Below are 24585 nucleotides of genomic sequence, written 5' to 3' on the forward strand. Positions count from 1 at the left end.
TGGGGCAGAAGTTGTACAACCATAGAAATGTCTTTAGAAGTAAGATAAAATACCGGGTGAAGCTCTTAAAGGAACCTTCTTCACCAACGGGGTATATGTCCCCTCCACCAGTGTTTATGGTGGCTGGGGAGAAATGTACAGCCTTTTATCAGGGCATGCTGCAGTATTGTAGGAGGTGCAGGAGATTTGGGCATATACGTGATGATTGCTCGGCTGATGTGTGTCTGAGGTGTGGGAGTGCTGAGCACAGAAGTCGGGAGTGTCAGGAGGGGATTAAATGTGACTTGTGTGGATCTGGTGATCACAAAGCCAGAGAGTGTCACAAACTGATGGGGAAACGAGTGTATGCATCGTATGCCGATATTGTGAGGACAAATGAATGAGCGTCTGTCTGTTCGTGCAAATCGGAGGGAGAGGGAGTCTGTTGGCGTGTCCGGTGGTGCTGGGACCAATAGTGCGCCTGCTGGGAGTGATAGCAGTGTGGCGTGCATTGGGTCTGCTGGTACTGATAGTGCGCCGGGTGTGGAGGCTGCTGCCATGCAGGAGAGGAGTGTGGAGGAGTCTGCCGTGAGTGTGGAGGTACCCGCTGGTGTGGAGCCTGTGATTGTAGCAGCCGGCGGGGAGGTGAACGCTGAGAATGGAGATGAGCGGAGATCGGAGGCGAAGGGGGCGGAGCTAAGTCCCGATGGAGCGGAGGTTGTTCCTTGTGTGCAGGAGAGTGATTCTAACGTGCGGGGTGATGTGCAGGTTGTGATTGATGTGACTGTCACTGTACCTGAGGCTGTGCAGAAGTTACCTGGCACAGAGACTGGAGCGGAGGTACAGAGCGGTGAGCAGTCTGGCGTGGTTTCTGGTTGCCCGACAGCGGAGGAGGAGATAAAGATAGAAGGCGGGGTTGAGCGGTTTCAAGGCTCCCCTGTTGCCGAGTCCCAGCAGGATATTGCAAGTGATGTATTGGCTGCGGACATTGCGGTGTCTGATTCGGATGCTCCGGATGCTGAGGTTGATGACGTAGTTACTAGTGAGGAGGATTTTGAAGAGGAAGTGACCTCTGTGGAGGTGGAGTTTCGGGAGGAGGTGGTGACGGAGGTCCAGTCTGGAGAGAGTTCTCCCTATGTAAGACCCTGGCAGTCTCCTAGGGATGAGGGGAGTGGCCAGTGTGAGGTGGGAGATTGCAAGAGGCTGAAGCTGTGTGAGGGGGAGGAGGAAAGTCCGTATGACGATCCTGGGGCTTCTCCTGCCTTACGTATTGCATCACCTAGTGGTGATATTGGGGATTCTTTAGTGGAGTCGCCCATTAGCGGGTTAGCCCGTAAAGTAAAGCAGGGTTCTGAAGATATGGTTACCTGATTATGATGGATAATTTCTTTTTCTTGTCATAATGAGTTTGAAACTATTTTCTTTAAATGTTAGATCGATTGGTTCATTGTACAGGAGAACGATGGTTCCGAATGAAATTGCAGGTGTGGCTGCAGATGTCATTTGTTTTCAGGAATGCTGTCTGAAATATGTTCCTAAAGAGGAGCAATGGGCATATGGCAAGACTATATGGTCTATCGCTGCTGAATCTAAGAATGAGGGGGTTGGAGTCTTGGTAAAAAATTCCAATGTGAAAATTGTCTCTTACAGAGTTATTGTTCGGGGTAGGTTATTGGAAGTGATTGTCAAATATCTGGGTGAAAGCTTGAGAATTTTTAATGCTTATGCACCTGCGAAGAAGAATGAAAGAGAGGTGTTTTTGGAAGTCCTAAAAGTGAACTTGTTGGGACGGATAAGTACGGTGGTGGTGGGTGATTTGAACTGTGTTCGGGAGGTGAAGGACAGGGTGGGGAGTGATTCATCCAAGTTGGATATAACAAGTAGGTCTTTGAACAATTTAATTAGAGATTTACGTTTAATTGATGTGGGGAAGGAAAGTGGACTGACTGAGCTCTTTACGTTTTTTTTGGGAAAGTGGGAAGTTTAAGTCTCAAATAGATTTTGTACTTGTCTCTGAGTTTGTGAAGACTTGTGAATATGGGCATAATCCTTTTGGATTTAAGGATCATGTTGAGGTGAAGGTGGAGGTGGAGATGTGTCCTGGAGTTAAGTTTGGTAGGGGAGTGTGGAAATTGAATACGCAGTGTATGGAGAAAGAAAATGTATATTCTGATTTTGTGTTGGAATTTGAGAGGTGGAGAGGTAGGAAGGAGTCCTTCTCGAATATTTTGGAGTGGTGGGACTGGTGTAAGTCTCAGATTGGGCGGTTTTTTAAGAATGTGGGTTGGAGAGAAGGGCGAGAAAGAAGGAGGTGGAGAGAGTGACCCATTTACAAACACTGTTGAAGCTTCGTGATTGGGGGATTGAAGTGGAGGAGGAAATCCAAAAAGTGAGCGAGGAGCGAGACAAGGAGTTTAAGGAGAGGGGTAAAGGATTGGTCTTTAGATCCAAAATTAAAGGGATTGAGGAAGACGAAAAATGTTCGTTATTTTTTTTACGGCTGTAAGGACTGAGAAGGGGGAAGTGTGTGGGAGTGAGATGGTGGAGGAGGTGAAATTATTTTATGAGAAGTTGTATAGTGGTGGAAGGGTGGAGAAGAAAGAATTTGCAGATTATTGTGAAGTATTGGATAAAAGTTTAGATCCAGCTGATGTTGAATTTTTAGGAAGTCCGGTATCAGAGAATGAGATTGAGGGTTCTCTGAGAGGGATGGCAAAGGGTAAAACCCCCGGTGTGGATGGGTTACCAGTTGAATTCTATGGTTTTTTTGGGTCTGGGTTGAAGGAGGATTTGAAGGAGGATTTAGCCTTTCCACTCCCCGGCTGGTGTCTCCCTCTTGTGGCACACCCCGCACATCCAGACAGAGCGATTACGAGGAAGGAGGATGAACGAAGATAAATGCACTGTGTTTTCAAACAGCCAGAGCAAGCCTTCCAGGCTAAAAGCTTGACTTCCTCTGCCCTCCACACTCTCTCCTAGCGTGTTGCCGGAATGCAGGGAGCGGGAAGCCTACTTTACTTTTCTTTTCGGCGTGGAGGCTCAGCAGCGGAGGGGTGACTGCTGTTCCAGCGGTGGGTGGGGCCATGCAAATGTAGTCAGGCGGCAGCTGAGCCTGGCCCGTGCGTCTGCGTTTAGCACAGGTGTGCCTATCCCGGTTGCCCGGCAGGCCTGCAGAGGCAGTGGGAAGGGCCCCCCCCCCTGGCAGCCGGTAGCTGGCCGGGGTTTGCCCGCTGTGCTGTGCTGTACTGTGTGGTGATCGCCGCTGCTGCATTTAGAAGGTAGTTTGCCTTAATTCCCACGGAGGGTGCTGTGTCGGCGGGCGCGGCTGCGGAGAATAATTGGGTTATCGCTTCTCGGCCTTTTGGCTCAGATCAAGTGGGTAGACGGTCGCTTGGTCTGGGCCGGGGGGGTTTAGCGAGGGGTCTCCTTTTGGGCACCCCGGGATCACCAGAGAGGCGAAGGCCGGCTGGTGGATGTGGTTGTGGCGATGGCTACCTTGAAACCATTACGAAATATCCTTTGGATGGAGGTGGTGAAAGATCATTTGAAGGAGGTCGGACTAAAGACTGTGATGATTGACGTGCTGAGGGATATTTTCGGAGTCCAGGCGTCAGATTTGTTTGCTGTGCAAGATCGGATATCGGAAGGGATATAGGACGTTACCTTTCATGCGGAGGAGTTATGTATCCAAGTTTTTGAGAACTGGAGGTTCAAGGCGTTTGATGCAACTTACTGCCTGCTGAGGAAATTCGAACTGGCGTTGAGATTCGACCCGGGTCACAAGGATTTAACAGTGACCTTAATGAATCCGTTTCTGGAGGCCCACGTGATCAGAGCCTACTTGAGGAGGTACTGTGACACTATTACAGAGGCCAAAAATCTGCTGAACACTTATGGGGTATATCGCAGCAAAATTAAGTTTAAAGTCAAGCTGAAGGCGGACCCTGAGGGATACGGAGGAACTGTGCACCCCCCTGCTTCCTTTACAGTAGCTGGGGAGAGGTGCACTGTGTTTCATCAGGGGCAGCCGCGCTACTGTCGGCAGTGCTTTGAGTACGGGCACATTCGTGCGGACTGTCCGAATAAGGCCTGCTGCCGCATTTGCAAACAGACTGGACACGTTGCTGCTAACTGCCCTGCACCTCGCTGCGACTTATGTGGTTCAGCTGAACACTTGGCGAGGGACTGTAAAAAGAACTTGGGCAGGAGCCTGTTTTCCTACGCCAGCGTTATGAAGGGGGAGATGTTTGTTGGGTGGGGGTGCTAAAACGGACACTGGGAGGAGGGAGGAATCTGTGTCTGTAGCCGTGATTAATGTAACTGCTGATAATGTTGAACATACTGATGTACTTACCGATACAGTTGCTGATGCTGAAGATATGGAGCTTGGTGAGGAGACTGCTGCTGAGCGGGTGAGTGATGCTGTGGATGGGGCTGAGTGTCGGGTGAGTGGTGTGGTGAGGGAAGTATGGCTGCCGGGGGTGAGTCTGGGGTGAGTGGAGCTGGAGCGGGTGCGCAGGATGGCTGTAGTGATGTGCGGGAGGCGGAGGAGCAGGCGGTGAATGGTGGAGGAGCGAGTGATGTGAGCGGGGGGGGGGGGGGGGCGTGGCTTGGTGTCCAGAGTTGCGGAGTATGTGGAAGTGACTGGCGAGAATGTTGAGATGAAAGGCTGTGCGGAGGATAATGTATCCAGTGTGATTGTGGTGGAAAAAGCTGTGGAGAATGATGATGTGTCTGGTGAGCAGTGTGGCGAGTACTCAGTGTTGCCGAGCGGTACTTTGTCCACAGTCGGCGGAAGGCGTGGCCATGCTGGTGGGAGTGGTGAAAATGACGTTGTGACATGTGAGCAGTGTGGCGAGTCCTCAGTGTTGCTGGGCGGTACTTTGTCCGCAGTCGGCGGGGGCGTGGCCATGCTGAAGTGAGTGACGCGAGTGGTGGGAGTGTTAGGAAGCCGGCGAGTGATGTAAATGTGGAGGAGGTAGCTGAGCAGGGTACGAGTGCTGGTGTGAGGGAGGCGGCGAGTGCAGAGGTGACAGGTGTGGAGAGGAAGGTGGTTGGCAGTCAGAGTCCGGAGGTGACTGCTAAGGGGGCGGAGTTGAGTGGTGGTGATGTGATGTCAGGTGAGCAGGAGAGTGACGTGCCTGGAGGGGAGGAGTTGCAGGAGGAGATGGACAGTGAGCCCAGTGATTGGGGAACACGAATGGAGAAGTCTGAGAGTGAGGCTGAAGGTAGTGAGTGGCAGACTGTTGGTAGCGGTGGGATTACGCTTGCGCAGAGGATGAGGAAGTCTGGTGAAGGCACCAGTGGTGAGTTTGATGGGGAAAAAAAAATGAAGTTGGCTGAGGAGTCTGACTCTGACGGATTGCTGTCCACTAATCCATATGCACGCTTGCAAGTGTCTGGCAGTGAGAAGGAGGTGGAGTCTGCGGAGGAAAGTCCTGCCAGTCCTGGGATCCCTCTGAGGAGAGCTGTGGCGGGTGTTGCTGGGAGAGTGGAGCAGAGTGTGCTGATCTGTGGTAATTGTGGAATGGATCACAAAGAATTTATGTGTCCTGCATTTTTTTCGAGAGAACCAAATAGACCTGTTGGTTATTTGAGGAAAGCACAGGATGTGGATGATCCTAATTTTTATGAGCTGTATCGGTTGAGTCAAGCTGTTGAGAGGTGGGCAAATAAAGTGTCTTATGAGAGATATAGTGATGGAAAACATCAGATTGTGAATTGGTGTCAAATTTAGAGGGTTTAAGGACAATCTACCGTTTTCCTCAATGGATGATGGAAAGGTTAAAATTGTTTTTTCAGGAGGATTCATATCTGCATTTTAATAAGTTAACATTGCATTTAGCTGTGTTTTTGTTAAATATAAATTCTCCTTGAGAATATTTTTGCAGGAAAGTGAAAATTAAAATTCAGGTTGGATTTTGAGTTTTTGAAAATTGGGAAATCTTTTTGTAATTCTTTTGTGTTTAATGGGGCAGATTTTTTGACTGGTTTGAGGTGTTTGCCTTAAACTTGTCCTTTTTTCTTGTCATCTAGTTGAAATTAAAAAGTAAAAATCTGTTCTTATCAGTTTAATATCTGATACGTCCCCTATCTGGGGACCATATATTAAATGGATTTTTGGAACAGGGAGATGGAAGAAGAGCTTGCTCTGTCCACTCTGCACATCGACCTGGTATTGCAGTACCTCCAGGACCGGTGCACTACTCTCGCTTACTGGTGTCCAAAAACAGATCAAAACTCAAATACCCAGCTGACTAACAAAGTGGAGTGAAGTCTAGTGGAGAAATCAAGTGTCCCTCTGCAAAGTGAATTTCCCAGTAGCAAGTGCTGTTTTGTCCCCCCTGCTGTGCGCTCTATGTCTGTGCTGCTACTGCTGGGTGCAGGATAGAGTTGAAATCCTCAATAAAAACATTGTTTCAAGTTGTGTCTGTATTCTTTGTGCATCTGTGTCATTTACTAAGTGAGTCTGCATTTCGCCTGGCTATAAGAACCCAAGAACAGAAAAGAAAAGCGAAAAAAAAAATTCTTTTTTTATTTTGCTTTGGCTGAACTTTACTTGCGCTGCATAGTTGCTGCGGCAAAAAAATCCATTACCGGAAAACTTTTCTTCATGTTTGCACTTTGTCCCCTGTAAGAGAAGCAGCAGCAGCACCCCCCTCCCCTGGAGAGCTGCCAGCGGACTGGCAGGCAGAGCCCTGGCTGCAGCCCCTTATATAGCCTGTGCCCAGGGCATTGTGACATCATCGGTTGACTTCCTGTGCCCCCCTACTGCCCAGCACAGGTGCCTTCATCAGTGCCAGGCTGTGATTGTGTGTAGCAGGCAAGGAAGGCATCTCCTGTTTAGGCTTTCCACTCCTCGGCCTGTGTCTCCCTCTTGTGGCACACCCCGCATTCCAGACAGAGCGATTAAGAGGAAGGAGGATGAACGCAGAGAAACGCACTGTGTTTTCAAACAGTCAGAGCAAGCCTACCAGGCTAGAGACTTGACTGCCTCTGCCCTCCACACTCTCTCCTAGTGTGTTGCCGGAATGCAGGGAGCTGAAAGCCTACTTTACTTTTGATTTCAGCGTGGAGGCACGGCAGCAGAGGGGTGACGGCTGTTCCGGCGGTGGGCGGGGCCATGCAAATGTAATCAGGCGGCAGCTGAGGCTGGCCTTTGTGTCTCCGTCCAGCACATTTGTGCCCAGGCCTGCAGAGGCAGTGGGAAGGGGCCCCCCCGCGGCAGCCGGTAGCCCCAGGGGTTAGCCATCATTATCGCTGCTGCATTTAGAAGGTAGTTTGCCTTAAATCTAATGGAGAGTGCTGTCGCGGCGGGCACAGCTGCGGACAATCAATGGGTTATCGCTTCAAAGGGATTATCGGGGTCCTCCTTTTGGGGGCCACTGTGTTTACGGGGAGAGCTGTGATGGTTTCACAGACAAAATTATGGGATTAATTCCAGATACTGGTTAAGCCAGCATACATAAGGAATATCGCAATCTACGAGATCATAGAGAAAATTATGCAAGGAGTTGCAAACTTACAGGTAATGGATCTATACGCAATTCAAGACTTTCCACACTTGGGTCAATATGATTTGTCTTTTTTTTCGGAGGAGGTGTGTCTGGCTTATTATGAAAAGTTGATGAAAGCAATGAAGGATGAAGTGTATCCGATTTTGAAGAAGACTGCAGAGGTTGTATTATTGTTTGATGCAGAGAAGAAATCTGTGACTGTTCATTTATTTAACCCGTTTTTGGAGCCTAAGTTGGTAGAGATTTTTTTGAACAGACATTTTGACTATTAGTCGCCCCCACAAATTAATGTTTAGGAGGTGTTTAGGAGCAAAATTAAATTTGACAGGAGGATGGGTACAGTGGGTATCATCACCCCCTATCTGTGTTTATGGTTGCCGGGAAAAAATTTAATATAGTGTATAGTGGACAGCCAAAGTTTTGCAGAAGATGTCAGCAGTTGGGGCACTTGAGAGTAGTGCTGGGCGTAATGGAAAAAACTACGCTTACGGATCATTATGCGTAATTTTACACTATTACGCATTACGGTTACGGTGTAGACATTTATCTACGTTTCATGTCTGTAATTATGCATGGTCCTTACGCAATTACGCGTAAGGATACCGTAATACAGGTTGTTACGGTACGGTCTTACGCGTAATTTCCTACTACCAATTAATGCATAAGGCCATGCTCCCAAGCGGAAAAGTTAACGCATGGATCAATGTTAGGTAGCCGCCGACTTTAAGGGTTAATAGCAAAGCCCCCTTAAATGCTAAGAGCCTGGAGAATATATTAAGGAGATCAGAAGGAATAAGAGGAAAAATTTTTTTTTCAAAAAGACCTTATAGTTTTTCAGAAAATCGATTTTAAAGTTTCAAAGGAAAAATGTATACATTTAAAAACCCGCCGACTTTAACGGTTAATAGCAAAGCCTGCTTAAAATTTAGGAACACCAAATTCCCAGGGTATATTAAGGGGATCAGTGGGAATAAGAGAAAAACATTATTTTTTTAAAAAGACCTTATACTTTTTGAGAAAATCGATTTTTTAAGTTTCAAGGTGAAAAATGTCTTTCAAATGCATAAAATGTCAGTTTTTTTTGCACAGGTAACAATAGTGTATTATTTTCATAGATTCCCCCAAGTGGGAAGAGTTTTACTTACTTCGTTCTGAGTGTGAGAAATATGAAAAAAAAAAGACGACGTGGGGTCCCCCCTCCCAGACCTCTTTAACCCCTTGTCCCCCATGCAGGCTGGGATAGCCAGAATGCGGGTCCTTAGCAGACCAATGGGGTTCCTTCTGATTTGAAGGAACTCCATTGGTCTGCTAAGGACCAATGGGGCTCCTTGGAGCCCAAATTCAAAGATGCTTAGAGAGCTCTGAGCTATATAGCTCAGAGCTCTGTCAGGTCCGTGCAGGACGCTAACTCCCACTGGCTCCCGCTGCCCTCCCCGCCTCTCTTAGCATTTAAGGGGGCTTTGCTATTAACCCTTAAAGTCGGCGGCTTTTTTATATTATACGGGAGCGTAATATTACGCGATTACGGCAGACTGTGTAATTTCAATAGGAGTTTACGGTCTTACGCGTAATTTATTACGCGTAATAACGTAACTTACGGTCTACGCGTAATTAATTACGTTTAATACCGTAACCTTACCTGTAACGCTTACGGTGTGAATTACGATGCGTAATTACGGTAATGCGTAATTTCGGCCCAGCACTACTTGAGAGAGGACTACCGGAGGCCACATTGCTCCAGATGTAAACGTAGGGACCACTTTACAACAAATTGTACGGAAAAAAGAAAATGTGTCCTTTGTGAGAGTGAGTTACATCTTGCTAGAGACTGCCCTTACTTAGGGGAAAAAAGGTGTATACCTACGCTGAGGCTGCTGCCAGGGGAAGAAGTGATATATATGGTGCTGAGGTTACTACTGCTATGCTGGAGCATGAGGAATCCAGGGTGAGGAGGGAGGGGTCTACTGCTGATGGGCATGATCTGTCCCTGACTCCCTCTGGTAAAGTACCTAACAACCACGCTAAAATGGATGACTTGCCGGCTGTGGAAGATGCTTTGAGGAACACGCATGCGGAGGAGGTTGCTAAAAGCGTGCTGGGGTCCCCTTGTGACTCTGAGTTATTGGAAGCGGTCAATGTAGATGGTGAATCTGCAGTGGTGGAAAATGTTCAGCCTCGTGTGCAAGATGGGCTGATGATGTCACAGCTGATGGCGAGGTGGAGGGGCGTGGCCTAACTCCAAGTGAGTTGGGTGTTGCGGTGAGTGAAACTGCTGTGCAGAGTGATGTGTTAGGCCCGCTGGAGGCATCTGAAGAGGGGGGAAGGAGTATGTGGTGGTGGAGGATGTTAATGTCCCGCTGACTGGTGAGGGGGAGATTCCGGCATCTAGCGGAGAGGAAATAGTTCCGCCCACTGCTCCTGCTGATTGCGTGTTGGGAGAAGGGGGCATGGTTGATGTGAGTCAGGACATCGCTGTGTCCTCCTCTGGAGTGGAGGAGAGTGAGGAGGAGGAGCTTCTGTCCGTGGATGAAATGACAGAGGTGTCCCATCTGGTTGTGGAAACGCCAGATGGTAATGAAGGGGTGGTGTTGGAGAGCTGGAGGAGGAGATGGAGACAACAGAGTGCAGTGATGTTCAGCCTACTGCTGGTCAGCTAGGGGGTATAAGTGTGAAGGAGGGGAAGAAGCGGAGGGGACTCCCAGTGCTGCAAAAAGGCTTAAAGGGGACCAAGATACAGTCCCTTGTCTAGTCCTGAGAGGTTGTGTATTGGGGAGGAGGATACGACGTCCTTATCAAGTGGACCTAACTCACCAGCAGCACCCAATAGGCTGGTTTATGATGTGAGGGACAGGGGAGGGATGTGAATTTGTTTTTATTTTTTATGTTATGATTTCTTATGAATCTACAGGTGGTGTCCCTTAATGTCAGGGGGATAAATTCTGCTTACCGTAGAGCAGCAATATTTGATTTCTTAGCAAATATCCCTGCTGACATTATTTCTGCAGGAATGCGCATTGTCGAGGTTTCTTTGTAAGGATTAGTGGAAATTTGAGATTGAAGGATTGTGCGATGGAGGTGGGTGATGAGGATGATCGGTTTACTTTTGTGTCGGATAGGGGTACTGTAAAATCCAGAATTGATTTTGTTTTTGTTTCTGATTCTTTAGGTCTGATCTCGTTCAATATACAGTCTGTTTCTTTTTCTGATCATAAGTTAATTAGTGTGAGTGTGGATACTGGATCGGGTGTGAGGTTTGGACGGGGTGTATGGAAGATGAATGTGTCGTTGTTGGATGATGTGGAGATGTGTGAGGAGTTTAGTAAGTGGTTTGCATGTGCTTGTGAGAGGAAGGTTTGTTTTGTGAATGTGCTTGACTGGTGGGATGAGGCAAAGAAAGAAATTTCTGTGTTCTTTAAGAAGGTTGGAGGTAGGCAGGCGAGAGAGAAGAGAGATAGAAGATAGTCTTAATGAGCATCTACAATTTTTGTTTAAGTTAAAAAATATTGAGATGGAGGTGGGAGAGGAAATTAGGAAAGTGAAGGAACAAAGGAAAAATATATGGTTTGAGAGAGGAAGGAAATTAGTCCTGCTCTCAAAATTAGAGAAAATCAAGAAAGACAAGCAGTGCTCAAGATTTTTCTTTAAAAAGGTGTTTAAGAGGGATGTGTTGTCTTCGGTTTTGGTGGAGGAGAATGAATGCACTGGAGATAGAATGTTGGAAGGAGTTAAGGGTTTTTATGGTAGTTTATTTAAAGGGAAGGATCGTAACCCTGGAGAAACTGTAGATTTTTGTAGGATTCTGACTCAGAAATTGTCTGGAGAAGAATCGGAAGGGTTGTGTGTAGAGATAGGGGAGGTGGAGTTGTTGGCTATGTTAAAATCGATGGCAAAAGGGAGAACTCCTGGGGAGGATGGGATCCTGGTAGAATTTTATTTAAAGTTTTGGGAAGTGGTTGGGACACATTTGCTTGAGGTGGTGAGATTTGTTTGGGAGCAGGGTGTCTTATCAGTAACTATGAAGAGGGGTGTAATTACGTTAATCTTTTAAAAGGGTGATCGGCGATTAATTAAAAATTGGAGACCGATAACGCTCCTTAATACAGACTATAAAGTGGTGGCTAATAGGTTGAAAGGGGTGGTCGATACATTAATGGCTAAATATCAGGTGTGTGCAGTCCCTGAGAGGAGAATTACTGATAGTTTAATTTAATTTATTGCGCGCAGATTAATAATAGGCCAATATTGGTAGTCGATAGACTTAGAGAAAGCGTACGACTCTGTGTCTCACTTGTTTTTGATTGAGGTTTGGTTGAGGTTGGGGGTTCCTCAGCCTTTGCTGAAGGTGTTCAAGAGTTTCTATAGAGGTATTAGTAGCAGAGTGATTGTTAATGGATGTCTGGGAGTGTGGATGTGTTGTCGGGTGTGAGGCAGGGGTGCCCCCTGTCTCCGTTGGTTTGTGTGTAATGGAACCGTTATTGTTGTATGTGCAGAATGATAAAGTGTATAGAGGGATTGCAGTGCCTGGTGGGAATGGTTGTGCAGTTAAAGTGTGTGCATATATGGATGATGTGGTGTTTGTGGTGAGTTGGCAGTGTGAGTCGAATAGAGAAATTTACATTTGAAGATTTTTTTGTGGTGTGTCTAAGATGAATGTTAACTGGGGTAAATGTCAAGTGGCGAGTCTGGGGAGAGAGGTGAGTGTCTGTGGAGAATGTGGAAAGGAACGATACAATAAAGATTTTGGGTGTGACGTTTGATCGGGAGCTATAAGGGAGAGAGAATTAAGAGTGTGGATGCAAAAGTGAATCAGAAGTTTGGGTTATGGAAGTTGAGGAATCTGTCAATGTTGGGGAGAGTGCTGGTTGTGAAAGCTGTTATTTTGCCTCTAATTTTGTTTGCAAGTATGGTCTTTCCGCCGAGTGGGTCTTGGGTGAAAGGGATGTGTAAAAGGATTGCATCTTTTGTGTGGAATTCAAGAATGGAGAGACTGGAAATAATGTTTTTGTACATGAGGGTGGTTTGCGTTTGATTGATGTAAATATGTTTATAAGGATGCATTATTGGTTGACCATGGCGTGTACGATGCGGTCCGGAAATAGAACAGTGAGAATGATGGAGTATTAGGGCGGATGGCAGTGGTTGAAGTGGGGTTGGATGGTTAAAGATCTGAGGAGACAGTTGTCATTGATTATTCCTCCCTTTTATTTGGTCCTCAAAATCATTCGGGATGAGCTGAGGCTTGGTGACAGAGGACCAGAGGTTTTTGATAAAGGGAAATTGAAGGAGTGGATCAGAGAGAAAGATGTGGTGTGTAGGATGGAAGGTTTGAATGTAGTGCAGTCAACTAAATGGAAGTATATGTGTGTGAGAGGAGTGTCGAATCGTGTGAAAGATGTGTTCTGGATATCAGTGCATGGTTGTTTGCCGACGCGTGAATTTATGAAAAAGAGAGATATGGTGAGGAGTGAGAAGTGTCCGAGGGTTGAGTGTGGTGGGAGAGAGAGTGTGTATCATTTGTTTTGGTTGTGTGAATTTGCTAAAGTTGATTAAAGAATTAGAGCCTTTTCTTAAGAAAGTTAGGGCGGGTGTTCAACTTGATTATATCTGTTTATTGACAGGGTGGTGGGTTGGGGATTTTGAAAGAAGTAGGTTGGTGTGGTGTGGCAGTACTGAAGGAAGTATTGTGGGATATTAGGAACTTATGTCTTTAAAAATGAAATTGTGACAATCGAGGCAGGTGTCTGATTATTTTTTAGTCATTTATATATAGTTTATCAGTATGATATTAAGATGTTAGGGAAAGCAAGTGCTGATAACTTGTGGGAGGTTGGGCTTTGGAGGAGGGTCTAGTTTTGTGTATATTGTAGTAGTCTTTATTGTGATGATGTTTGTTTTTTACATAAAAAAATAATTTTAAAAAAGGCCTATGATGCGAGTGTTTCTGGCAAGACGGTCATCATGTTGCTAGTATAGTACTCAGTCTGCCTTGTTCTGGTGACAGGTAAGGTTAGAAATCAGCAATGCTGTGGTCAAAAAATATATATTAAATGGATTTTTGGAACAGGGAGATGGAAGAAGAGCTTGCTCTGTCCACTCCGCGCATCAACCTGGTATTGCAGTACCTCCAGGACCGGTGCACTACTCTCTTTTACTGGTGTCCTTTCAGGAAGGAGGCCTGAGGGTGGAGGAGAAAGACAAGAATAGGTTTACTTCAGTGGCCCCAGAGGTGCGCTTTAAACATGTCGCCAGTGTTAAGGTGTTTGCGGAATTACTGGTGCCGTGTGGAGTTAGGAAGGAAGAAATTTTCTGTTTGTCCGAATTCAGAAACCACAGTGGGGTAGAGGTTGTTTTTCACCAGTTAGAGAGGTATGAAGCTTTTAAGAGAAAGTATAATGATAAATGCAAGCACCCAAATTTGGTAAAATTTAAAATTGATTTCAAACATACTAATCTAATAAAAAATTTAACGGTCATGATGTACAATCCATATGTGACGGGGAGAGAAGTAGAGGAATATTTGAAGAGGATTTTTCAGGAGGTTTTTTTCAGCATGAAGTTAATGGGCATGCTGGCATCTGGATGGGGAAAAGGACCTTTAAAGTTAAATTGAAAAGTTACAGTAATGAGGAGGATGGTTACCAAGCACACTTTTTTGTATTGGGAGGAACAAAGGCTTCCTAAGGTATTCTGGGATGCCTAAATATTGTTGGAAGTGTTCAAATTTTGGGCATCATAGATTTGAATGTAACAACAAGGAGCTAATGCAGTGTAGAAATGGAAATTTAGGGCACAAGATGGAAGAGTGTAAGCAACCAAAGAGATGTAACAGGTGTCAGAGTACTGAGCATCTGTATAAAGATTGCCCGTCTGTGGGGAAGAGAGAAGAGACAATGCCAAAAAGAGTTTGCTGAGGTCCTGAAAGAAATACGAAGGAGAGAAGATAGAGGTCCTGAGGAGGACATTGAGGATACTTTTGTAGACACAGAAGAGATAGAAAGTGAGGATATGAGTGGGGAGGAGGAGGAGACAAAAGATCAGAGTGACCCAGGGACTGAGAGTGACATGGAAGCTGGAGGGGAAGACCAGAAAAAGGGTGTAGGATGGCAGAAGGTGGAGGGGAAGAGAAAGAAGGGAAAGAAAAAGAAGAATCCAGCAAGGAGTAAAGAAGAGCAAAAGGATGAGGAGGTACAGAAGGAGGTGGAACCCATGGATAGTGAAGTAGCGAAGCAGGTGGAGTTGATTGAGAAGAAGTTGGTGCAGGAAGCAGAAGAAAGTGCGGAAGAGAAGGAAGTGGAGTTTTTGGCTAGTAAAAGGGCTAGATTTGAAGAGGAGGGAAGGAAAGAGGATGTAGATTCGGTGGGCACAGGTGCTTCACCATTACATATTGATTTACAGCTGCACCCAGGGACACCGGAAGTGTTTGGAGAACAGATGGAGTCCCTTGGTACTCCAAATCTCTTACTGCAAAGGTTGGTGAGCTCTAGGTGGGTGGATGACTCTATTCCACATGGACAAGAGGAATTCTTTGGGGAATCAAAGAGCAATAATTACCCTGGATGATTTGTCAATGCATATTAAAATAGGATCCCTCAATGTAAGAGGGCTGAGGGCAGTTACGAAGAGGCAGACTGTCAGATTTTTTTGCAAAAGGAGGAGGTGAATATTATTTTTTACAGGAGTGTTTTTTAAGCTATAATGAAGAATACAGTGATCTTGGTTTCTTTAATTTAGCATACTGGTCCGGTGAAAATGAAACCAGAAATGCTGGACTAGGAATTTTATATGAAAATAATGTTTTTATTTTGCATTAAAAGATAGAAATAGAACCGGGTAGAGTTCTGATGTTAGTTGGGAAAATAAATGTCAGGATGAAATAAATATTTATGGATATGTGGAAAAAAGGAAGAGAATTGCCTTTTTTGAAAAACTTATTTTTTTTGGTTGTTTCGGAAATTAAAATTATTTTGGGAGATTTTAATTATATCCTCGAAGAGAAGGACTGTTTGGGAGTGAGAGGGGCGGATAAGTTGTCCAAACTCCTAAAAGAGATATTGGTGGATTTTGATTTGGTGGATGTGTGGAGGAAGAAGTATGAGGATACAGAGGGTTGGACCTGGAGTAACAATAAGTCCAACAGTAAAATCCATCTTTGTTTTGTTTCGAAAGAGGTGAGTTTAATTAAGATGGAGATTAAAGCAAATATTTTTTTGGACCACCAGGTACCAAAATGTGAGTAGGGGGTTGGGGAGGAGGTGGATATAAAAAGGAATTATTGGAAATTAAATGTGAGAATATTAGAAAAGAGAGAAGTATGTGAGGAGTTTGAAAGGAATTATAAAATGTGGAAGAGTAAAAAACAAAAATTTGATACTAAAGGAGATTGGTGGGAGTGGTGTAAAAAAATAATTGGATGTTTTTTTAAAGGTAAAGGCATAGAAAGGAAAAAAAAGAGAGAAAGAAGAATAAAATAGGTTGAATGATAGATTACAATGGCTGATTAAACCAAGAGAATATGGTATGGAAGTAGAAGACGACCTGAAAGACGTGAGAGAAAATATAACAAAGTAGATAAAAAAGAGAGGAAAATAAATAATATTTAGTTCAAGAGTGAAAGAGATTGAGGAAGGAGAAACATGCTCCAGATATTTTTTTAAGAAGTGTAAATCAATTAAAAAAACAAATATATATGAGATGGAAGGAGAAAATGAGATAAACGGAATATTGGGCAAAGTGCAATCCTTTTATGAGAAGTTGTTTGAAAGGAAAAATATAGAAGAAAGTGTGGTAGTAGATTTTATAGGAAAAATAGCAAGAGAGATTGAAGTAGAAGATAGGAGGATATTGGATGATGAGATAAGTTTGGGAGAAATAGAAGAAACAATCAAAACTTTTCAGAAAAATAAACCGCCTGGAAGTGATTGACTACCAATAGAATTTTATCCAGTGTTTTGGGAAAATATTAACCCATTCGCGTTCTGTCGTTTTCACTTGAGCAATGTTCACCTCCCATTGATTAGCCTATAACTTTATCACTACTTATCACAATGAACTGATCTAAATCTTGTTTTTTCCACCACCAATTAGGCTGTCTTTGGGGGGTACATTTTACTAAGAGCCACTTTACTGTAAATGCATTTTAACAGGAAGAATAAGAAAAAACGGAAAAAATTCATTATTTCTCAGTTTTCAGCCATTATGGTTTTAAAATAATACATGCCTCCATAATTAAAACCCACGTATTGTATTTGCCCATATGTCCCGGTTATTACACCGTTAAAATTATGTCCCTATCACAATGTATGGTGACAATATTTTATTTGGAAATAAAGGTGCATTTTTTCCGTTTTGCATCTATCACTATTTACAAGTTTAAAATAAAAAAATATATAGAAATATTTCATCTTTACATTGATATTTAAAAAGTTTAGACCCTTAGCTAAATATTTACATTTTTTTTTCATTGTAATGGTTTTTTTTTTGGTTTTTTTTATATTAAACAATTTATTTGGGTATTTTTGGGAGGGTGGGATGTAAACCATAGTTTTTTAATGTAATTGTGTGTTGATTTTTTTTTTTTTTTTACTTTTTGTTGTAGTTTTACTTTTTGGCCACAAGATGGCGGCCATGAGTTTGTTTACATGACGTCACTCTAAGCGTAACACACGCTTAGAGTGACGCATCGGGGAGGGAACAGCCAGAAGTCGGATAAAATTGCAATAAAATCAGGAGTGCGGCAAGGATGTCCACTGTCTCCGTTACATTTTATATGCGCTATAGAGCTTTAGTTGTGGTGTTAAGGAAAGAGAAAGATAAAGTTATTAAAGGTTTTAATGTTCCGGGTGGGAAAAGCTTAAAGGTTTTAGCATATATGGATGAAGTCACTGTATTATGCTAAGACAATAGAACAATAAATAGAGCAGTGCTATTAGCGTAGTGTTTTAGCATGGCGGCAGGTTTTAAAGTTAACGTGGACAAAAGAAAGTGCTGTATGATTGGAGAGCGGAAGGAAGAAAGAAATACAAAAATTGCAATGCAAGATGATAAATTGAAAGTGTTGGGTATTGTTTTTAATCAAAAGGTTACTGGTGAAGACAATTGGCAACTGAACCTGCGAAAGATTAAACAGTTTATGAGTTTTTGGAAATGAAGAAGATTGACAATGCTGGGGAAAGTTTTAATTATAAAAGCAATTGTTTTACTGATTTTATTGTACCCTAGCTTGATTTTTTTTACCCGTGTGAAGTATATATGAAGAGATTTTTAAGAGAAGTGTTCATATTTATATGGAATTCTAAAATGGAAAAACTGAAGAGGAGTATAATGATGAAAGACGTGATATGTGGTGGAAGAACTGTGCCAGATTTAAGGTTGTTTTTAGGAACCAAGTATGTGGCTTTTATCTGTAGACTTCTTAAGAGAGAAGGTATGGTCCATGAGTGTATATTATATGGCGGAGGATGGATTTTTACAAAAATTAAAATGGATAGACAGACAGAACAAAACCATTTGCTTTTAATCCCTCAGCATTTTGTGATTTTTATTGAAATTTGTTAAAAAATATAAAGTCGAAGAACTAGCAATGAAAGAAATGGCTAATGCTAGATTGGTGGAGAAGGAGGTGAGGAGCAAGGAAGAAGTGGAGTTGGTTGGTGGTTTTAATGGGAACGTGTGTAAAGAAATCTGGTGTTTTCAATGAGTCAGCACCGTCTTCCATATAAAAGCTCTTTATTGGTATCAAAGCATAAAAGCAAGGAGATCAAGCAGCCAGCGACAGCTCCGCTGTTTCGGGCAATCTGCCCTTTCTCAAGCTGTTAAACATATCCTCCACACCTAAAAATGACCTAGCTTTTATATGGAAGACGGTGCTGACTCATTGAAAACGTCTACTTGAGAAGCTACCTGTAGTGCACAGGTGACTGGAGTGGAGAGCACGTCTCACGTTCTCCTCGGTCCTCCATAGGTGCTTGCTACATACTGTTTTGATTGTAAAGAAATCTGGAACATGGTGGTAAATAAGAACTTGACGAATAGCCAGAAAGATCTAGCATGGGCAATAGTGCATAGATGTTTGCCAGTGAAGGATTTCCAGTATAGAAGGAGACTGGCGAGAAATGCAAAATGTCCTAGGAGGTGGTGTGGATTAGACGAGTCTGTAATGCACTTTATTTGGAAATGCAACTTTGCACAGAAGTTCTGGAGGAAAATTGGCACTCTATGAAAAGAAATAACTGGATTAACAAAAATGGACCATGACATGATAGTTTATGGGAGGAAAATTGAATGTGAAAGTGAGAAAGAAGGAATAGTGTGGCAAGTAATTAATGCGGCAAAATAAGCTTTATGGGAAGTCAGGAATATATTGGTCTTTGGGAAAAAAATAACAAGACAGGTATTTAAAATGACACTTTCAGAAATGTATGTGTATTATTTATGGGATAGGAAAAGAGAAGGTGAAAGAGCAGATGCGAAATGGAATATACAAAAATTGAAAAAAATGAGGAAAAAAATAGAATAAGAACAGAGTGAAAGTTAAAGTTTCTTCTCAACGTAGGAGAGTTTTGGTAAAATGTATGTCCATTGGTTGAGTGTAACTATAAGAGTATCGAGGGGAAAAAAAAAATCTGTTATCAGTTTAATATCGGATACGTCCCCTATCTGGGGACCATATATTAAATGGATTTTTGGAACAGGGAGATTGAAGAAGAGCTTGCTCTGTCCACTCCGCGCATCGACCTGGTATTGCAGTACCTCCAGGACTGGTGCACTACTCTCTCTTACTGGTGTCAAAAAACAGATCAAAACTACTCAAATCCCCTGCTGACTAAGTAACAAAGTGGAGTGAAATCAAGTGGAGAAATCAAGTGTCCTGCAAAGTGAATTTTGCCAGTAGCAAGTGCTGTTTTGTCCCCCCTGCTGTGCGCTCTATGTCTGTGCTGCTACTGCTGCTGGGTGCAGGATACAGCTGAAATCCACAATAAAAACATTGTTTCAAGTTGTGTCTGCTTTTTTTGTGCATCTGTGTCATTTATTCATGGACTCTGTATTTCGCATTGGTTATCAGAACCTGAGAACTGACAAGAAAAGAAGTAGGAAAATCACACAAAAAACAAAAAAAAAAAATTAATTTTACTTCGGCTGAACTCTACTTGCGCTGAGCAGTTGTTGCGGGCCAAAAAAACCATGAACGGACCACTTTCCTTCATGTTTGCACTTTGTCCCCTGCAAGAGAAGCAGCAGCAGCACCCCTCCCCTGGAGAGCTGCCAGCGGACTGGCAGGCAGAGCCCTGGCTGCAGACCCTTTATATAGCTGCCTGGGCCCAGGGCATTGTGACATCATCGGTTGACTTCCTGTGACTCAGCACCTGCTCAGGTGCCTGCATCAGTGCCAGGCTGTGAGTGTGTGTAGCAGGCTAGGAAGGCAACTCCTGTTTAGGCTCTCCACTCCCCGGCCTGTGTCTCCCTCTTGTGGCGCACTGCGCACGTCCAGACTGAGAGATTAAGAGGAAGGAGGATGAACGAAGAAAGACGCACTGTGTTTTCAAACAGCCAGGCTAGAGACTTGACTTCCTCTGCCCTCCACACTCTCTCCTAACGTGTTGCCGGAATGCAGGGAGCCGGAAGCCTACTTTACTTTCTCTGCGACGTGGAGGCACGGCAGCGGAGGGGTGACGGCTGTTCCGGCGGTGGGCGGGGCCATGCAAATGTAATCAGGCAGCAGCTGAGCCTGGCCCGTGCGTCTGCGATTAGCACAGGTGCGCCCATCCTGGGCGCCCGGCAGGCCTGCACAGGCAGTGAGAAGGAGCGCCCCCTGGCAGCCGGTAGACGGCCGGGGTTAGCCGGCTGTGCGGTGCAGTGCTGTGTTGTGTGCTGGTCGCCGCTGCTGCATTTAGAAGACATTTCGCTTTAATTCCCAGGGAGAGTGGTGCGTCGGCAGGCGCGGCTGCGGAGAGTAATCGGGTTATCGCTTCTCGGCCTTTTGGCTGCAATCTGGAGTGTAAACTCTGGATTGTGGTCGGAAGGGCTTTTTGCGGCGGTCTCCCTTGATTGGGAGGACCTGGGAACATCAGAGGGGCGAAGGCCAGTGGAGAAATGGCTGATCAATGGAAGAACTTGAGAAACTCCATTCATCTGGAGGTGGAGAAGGAGCATGTCGGGAAGATCAGCTTGCGTGACGTGGCGGTCCGTGTGATGGGAGAAATCCTGCGGCTGAAGGTAACAGATGTTTATAGTTTGCAGGATTTCGTGTTCACAGGTAACTTTATTACTTTCTGTTCCGAGGAAAAATGTCTTGCCACGTTTGAAAATTGGAAGATTTTGATGTTGTCGGCTGAAAATGCTTTTTTGAGGAATTTCAAGGCAACTTTGTTGTTTGACCCTGGATACAAGGACTTAATTGTGCATGTATACAATCCTTACCTGGAGGAATATGTTGAGGGCTTACCTTAAAAAGTTCTGTTCAGAAGTGGGTGGGATGAAGCGGCTGAATAATCCGTTTGGGTATTACAGAAGTAAGCTGAAATACCGTGTAAAGTTGTTGCCGGATCCAGAGGGGTATGGGGGCACTGTTCACCCCCCTGCCTCCTTCACTGTTGCAGGTGAAAAGTGTACTGTGTTCTATGAGGGTCAACCGAAATACTGCAGATATTGCTATGAATATGGGCACTTTAGAGCTGACTGTCCGAATAAAGCTGTCTGTCGGGTGTGTAAGGGGAGGGTCCACATGGCGTCCAAATGCTCTGCTCCCCGCTGCTGTGATATCTGTGGGTCTGATGAGCATCTGGCCAAGGACTGCAGTAAGCTGCGGGAGAGGAAGCGGTTTTCGTATGCTGGTGCTGTTAGACAAGGTGGCATGTTCGCTGGCTGGGGGGAGAGTGTGTTCCGCCCCAGACCTCAGGCTAAGACTCGGAGGAGTGAGGAGGCTGCCGGGCAAGGGGCCGATGCTGCTGCTGTGGAGGCCACGCCTCCGGCGGCTCCTGATACTTTGACTGCTGCTGGTGTGGAGTTAGAGGAACTGCTTGATGTGGCTGATGCGTTGGAAGTGGCGCTGAGTGGAGAGCTGGAGGAGGAAGATGTGTTGGGAGACAGTGAGGAGAGCGAGCAGGAGGATGGTGACGTCACGAGTGATGGCCGCCTGGAGAGGGTGATGGACGCAGCGAGTCTCTAGTGATTGAGGCGGCCGGTGTGAGAGGGGAGGTGACTGGCGTGCCTGCTGGGCATGTAACTGCTGTCTGTGCGGAGAGGAGTGATGTGGCTGCTGTGGATGCGTCTGGCATTCCTGGTGCAGGGGTGACTGGTGTGCCTGCTGTGGGGGTGACTGGTGCGTCTGCGGAGGTGTCTGCTGCGGGGGTGACTGGTGCGTCTGCGGAGGTGTCTGCTGCAGGTGACTGGTGCGTCTGGTGAGACTTGTGCGGAGGTGGCTGGAGCATCTGCGGTGGGTTCCGGAGAGAAGGAGGAGGAGGCTGCAGTGAAGGAGGATTTGAAGAGCAACCAGGCGGATATGTTTGCAGAGGAGAGTGACGGAGAGATGCCGATGCGTGGTCACGGTTCGCTGGGTGATTCATCATGTGTGGAGGCTGCGCTGTGGGTAGAGGAGGAGGAGTCCCGGGCGCAGAAGGCGGAGAGTATGCAAAATGTGGATGTGATTCGGAAGTCCGTGGTGACAGCTGTTGGAGTGAGAGGGGGACAGGAGAGCACCCTGGAGCAGCGGAGAAAGCAGGGACAGGTAGCGGCAGGGAAGGAGGAGGGACAGATAGAGTCAAGGAAACAGAAGAGGGCAAAAAAGCGTGCAAAAAAGAATAGTGGTGCAGATAGAGGGAAAGAGCAGAGTGGGCTGGCTGGGAGCAGTAGTGCCACAGGAGAAGGGGGCGTTGATGAGAGTCAGCAGGAGGAGGGGGAGGAGGTTGAGGAGAAAGAGGTAGTGTTAGGGGCTTCCAGGAGAGCACAGAAGTCGCCGGATTGGGGGACCCTGATGGAGGAGGAGGATGAGAGGCAGCAAAGTGAGATGGAGTGGCAGGAGGTGCAGGCAGGACAGGGAGTTAGGGGCAGACAGTGTTCCAGTTGTGCCTCTGTCACCTAACCCCTATGATGTGCTGAAAGAGGACACGGAGAAAGAGATGGAAATTCAGATGGAGGATCCTGGGCAGCCGGACAGCCCTGCTTCTCAGCCGAGGAGATGTGTGGCAGAGACCGTGAGAGAGGAAGCTGCGCAGGGTGAGTCTGTGGTGCATTGTGTACCTGCTATGCAGCGTGATTGGCAGTACTATGAGCCCATTGTAAAAGAATGAGAAGAGCTGCAGGTGAAATGGGCTGATGAGATAAGGAGAGTGAGCAAGGAGGCCATGGATGTGTGGAAGTCTACGAAAGCTAAACAGTGGTATGGCATCAATCAGATGTTTTATGAATTCTTGACACGAGATCTGGTTATGAATACGGTTAGATATAGCTTACCTGTTTGGCTGGTGAAAAGAATTCAGCTGTACCGTTGTAGGAGGTCAAGTTATTTTGAAAGTGATGTTACCAAGAGATTGGTGTATTATTATATTGTTAAAATGGAAAGGTTGCGGAAGGACTTTAGATAAACTTGTTAACCTTCTATTGTGATTTGTAAACTGGGTATTTTGTTATTATTTTTATCAAAAAAAGAAAATATTATTATACCGATATTAATGATTAAAAACCGATGATTGGAAAATGTCTCGCTCATAAAGGCATTTTATGTCTTGATGTAGAGATGGTTGCCGATCTGAAGGTAAAAAAAAAAAAATCTGTTCTTATCAGAGGGGACCTCTGGGGGACCTGGAGGGATGGCACAGTGGCAGGGTGTCCCACCTAGTTGTAATTCCCAGAGGCTGGTGGAATTGATCTACTATTGATCAAAGCTGAATGGTTGAGGGCTTTGGTTAGGCGTACTGCCCCTGGAAGTGGCGCTCCAGGTGCACCTGAAAAAACCTGGGATGTGGCAGATCCCAGGCGGAAGTAGGGTGCTTTGGTCTGTACTGCCCATATGCATAGCCAACTAACGCAGCTCCCCGGCCTTTTGGCTAGGGAGAGTGCAGAATTTTTATAACTCCGGCCGCAAGGTCAGGGCCAGCTTGCTGGCACCGGGGACTTCGGTTCCCACCCGGCTCCCTCTCGGGGGAGCCACCCGGACCATGTGGACACGGTTGCCACATGGCTAGGCCCTTTGGGTAACCACTGGGCAACGTCGGGGTCCTCCAATCCTTCGGGTGTCGGAGGACTCCAGGATCCTCCAACCCCTCGGGTGTTGGAGGATGCCACCCCCTGAGCCGATGGCAAAGGGGAAGGTTCCCTTTGGGGAACACCAGAAGGGCCCTGCTGTATTGTGGGGCCTGTGGCTACTCATGCACATTTTGTGGGGGTGCTTTAGGGCACTCACGCTTTTTCCGTGCATGGTGCTAATAGCCTTGCTTACCCGGGACTCCTGTTGCATGCAACAGGAGCCAAGAAAGCTAAAAAAAAATCTGTTCTTATCAGTTTAATATCTGATACGTCCCCTATCTGGGGACCATATATTAAATGGATTTTTGGAACAGGGAGATGGAAGAAGAGCTTGCTCTGTCCACTCCGCGCATCGACCTGGTATTGCAGTACCTCCAGGACCAGTGCACTACTCTCTCTTACTGGTGTCAAAAAACAGAACAAAACTCAAACCCCCAAGTAACTAACAAAGTGGAGTGAAGTGAACTGACTAACTGAAGTGAAGTGAACTCAAGTGATGTTCTGCAAAGTGTACTTTTGCTGCTGAATTTACCAGCAAGTGCTGTTTTGTCCCCCTGTGCTGCTGTGTGCTCTATGTCTGTGCTGCTACTACTGGGTGCATGAAATCCTCTCCCCAATGACAATAAAACAATTGTTTCAAGTTGTGTCTGCCTTCTTTGTGCATCTGTGTCATTTATTGAGTCCATCTTCTTTTGGCTATAAGAAACAGAGAACAGAAAAAAAATGCACACATAAGCGACTTCATTTTTATTGGCTTCGTGTGGCGTTCTACGTACTTGCAGCGCGTTGTTGCCACCGCAAAACTCCACAACCGGACGACTTTTCTTCATGGTGCACTTTACCCCCTGCT

General features: G+C 45.5%; 3 non-coding genes and 1 pseudogene across 3 annotated transcripts; all 4 read left to right on the forward strand.

Moving 5' to 3' along the window:
* The first annotated feature begins 5991 nt into the window (after positions 1-5991).
* LOC137505726 (U2 spliceosomal RNA) lies at positions 5992-6188 on the forward strand. Its single transcript, XR_011020323.1, has one exon. It is a non-coding gene; the product is annotated as a U2 spliceosomal RNA (small nuclear RNA).
* Positions 6189-13515: 7327 nt separating this feature from the next.
* On the forward strand, positions 13516-13640 carry LOC137505799 (U2 spliceosomal RNA; annotated as a pseudogene).
* A 5443-nt stretch (positions 13641-19083) lies between these two features.
* Positions 19084-19266, forward strand: LOC137505778 (U2 spliceosomal RNA). The gene has a single exon (XR_011020353.1). It is a non-coding gene; the product is annotated as a U2 spliceosomal RNA (small nuclear RNA).
* Positions 19267-23933: 4667 nt separating this feature from the next.
* On the forward strand, positions 23934-24129 carry LOC137505751 (U2 spliceosomal RNA). Its single transcript, XR_011020337.1, has one exon. It is a non-coding gene; the product is annotated as a U2 spliceosomal RNA (small nuclear RNA).
* The last annotated feature ends 456 nt before the right edge of the window (positions 24130-24585 follow it).

Source organism: Hyperolius riggenbachi, chromosome 4 (genome assembly GCF_040937935.1).
Source record: "Hyperolius riggenbachi isolate aHypRig1 chromosome 4, aHypRig1.pri, whole genome shotgun sequence".
NCBI classification, from domain to species: Eukaryota; Metazoa; Chordata; class Amphibia; order Anura; family Hyperoliidae; genus Hyperolius; species Hyperolius riggenbachi.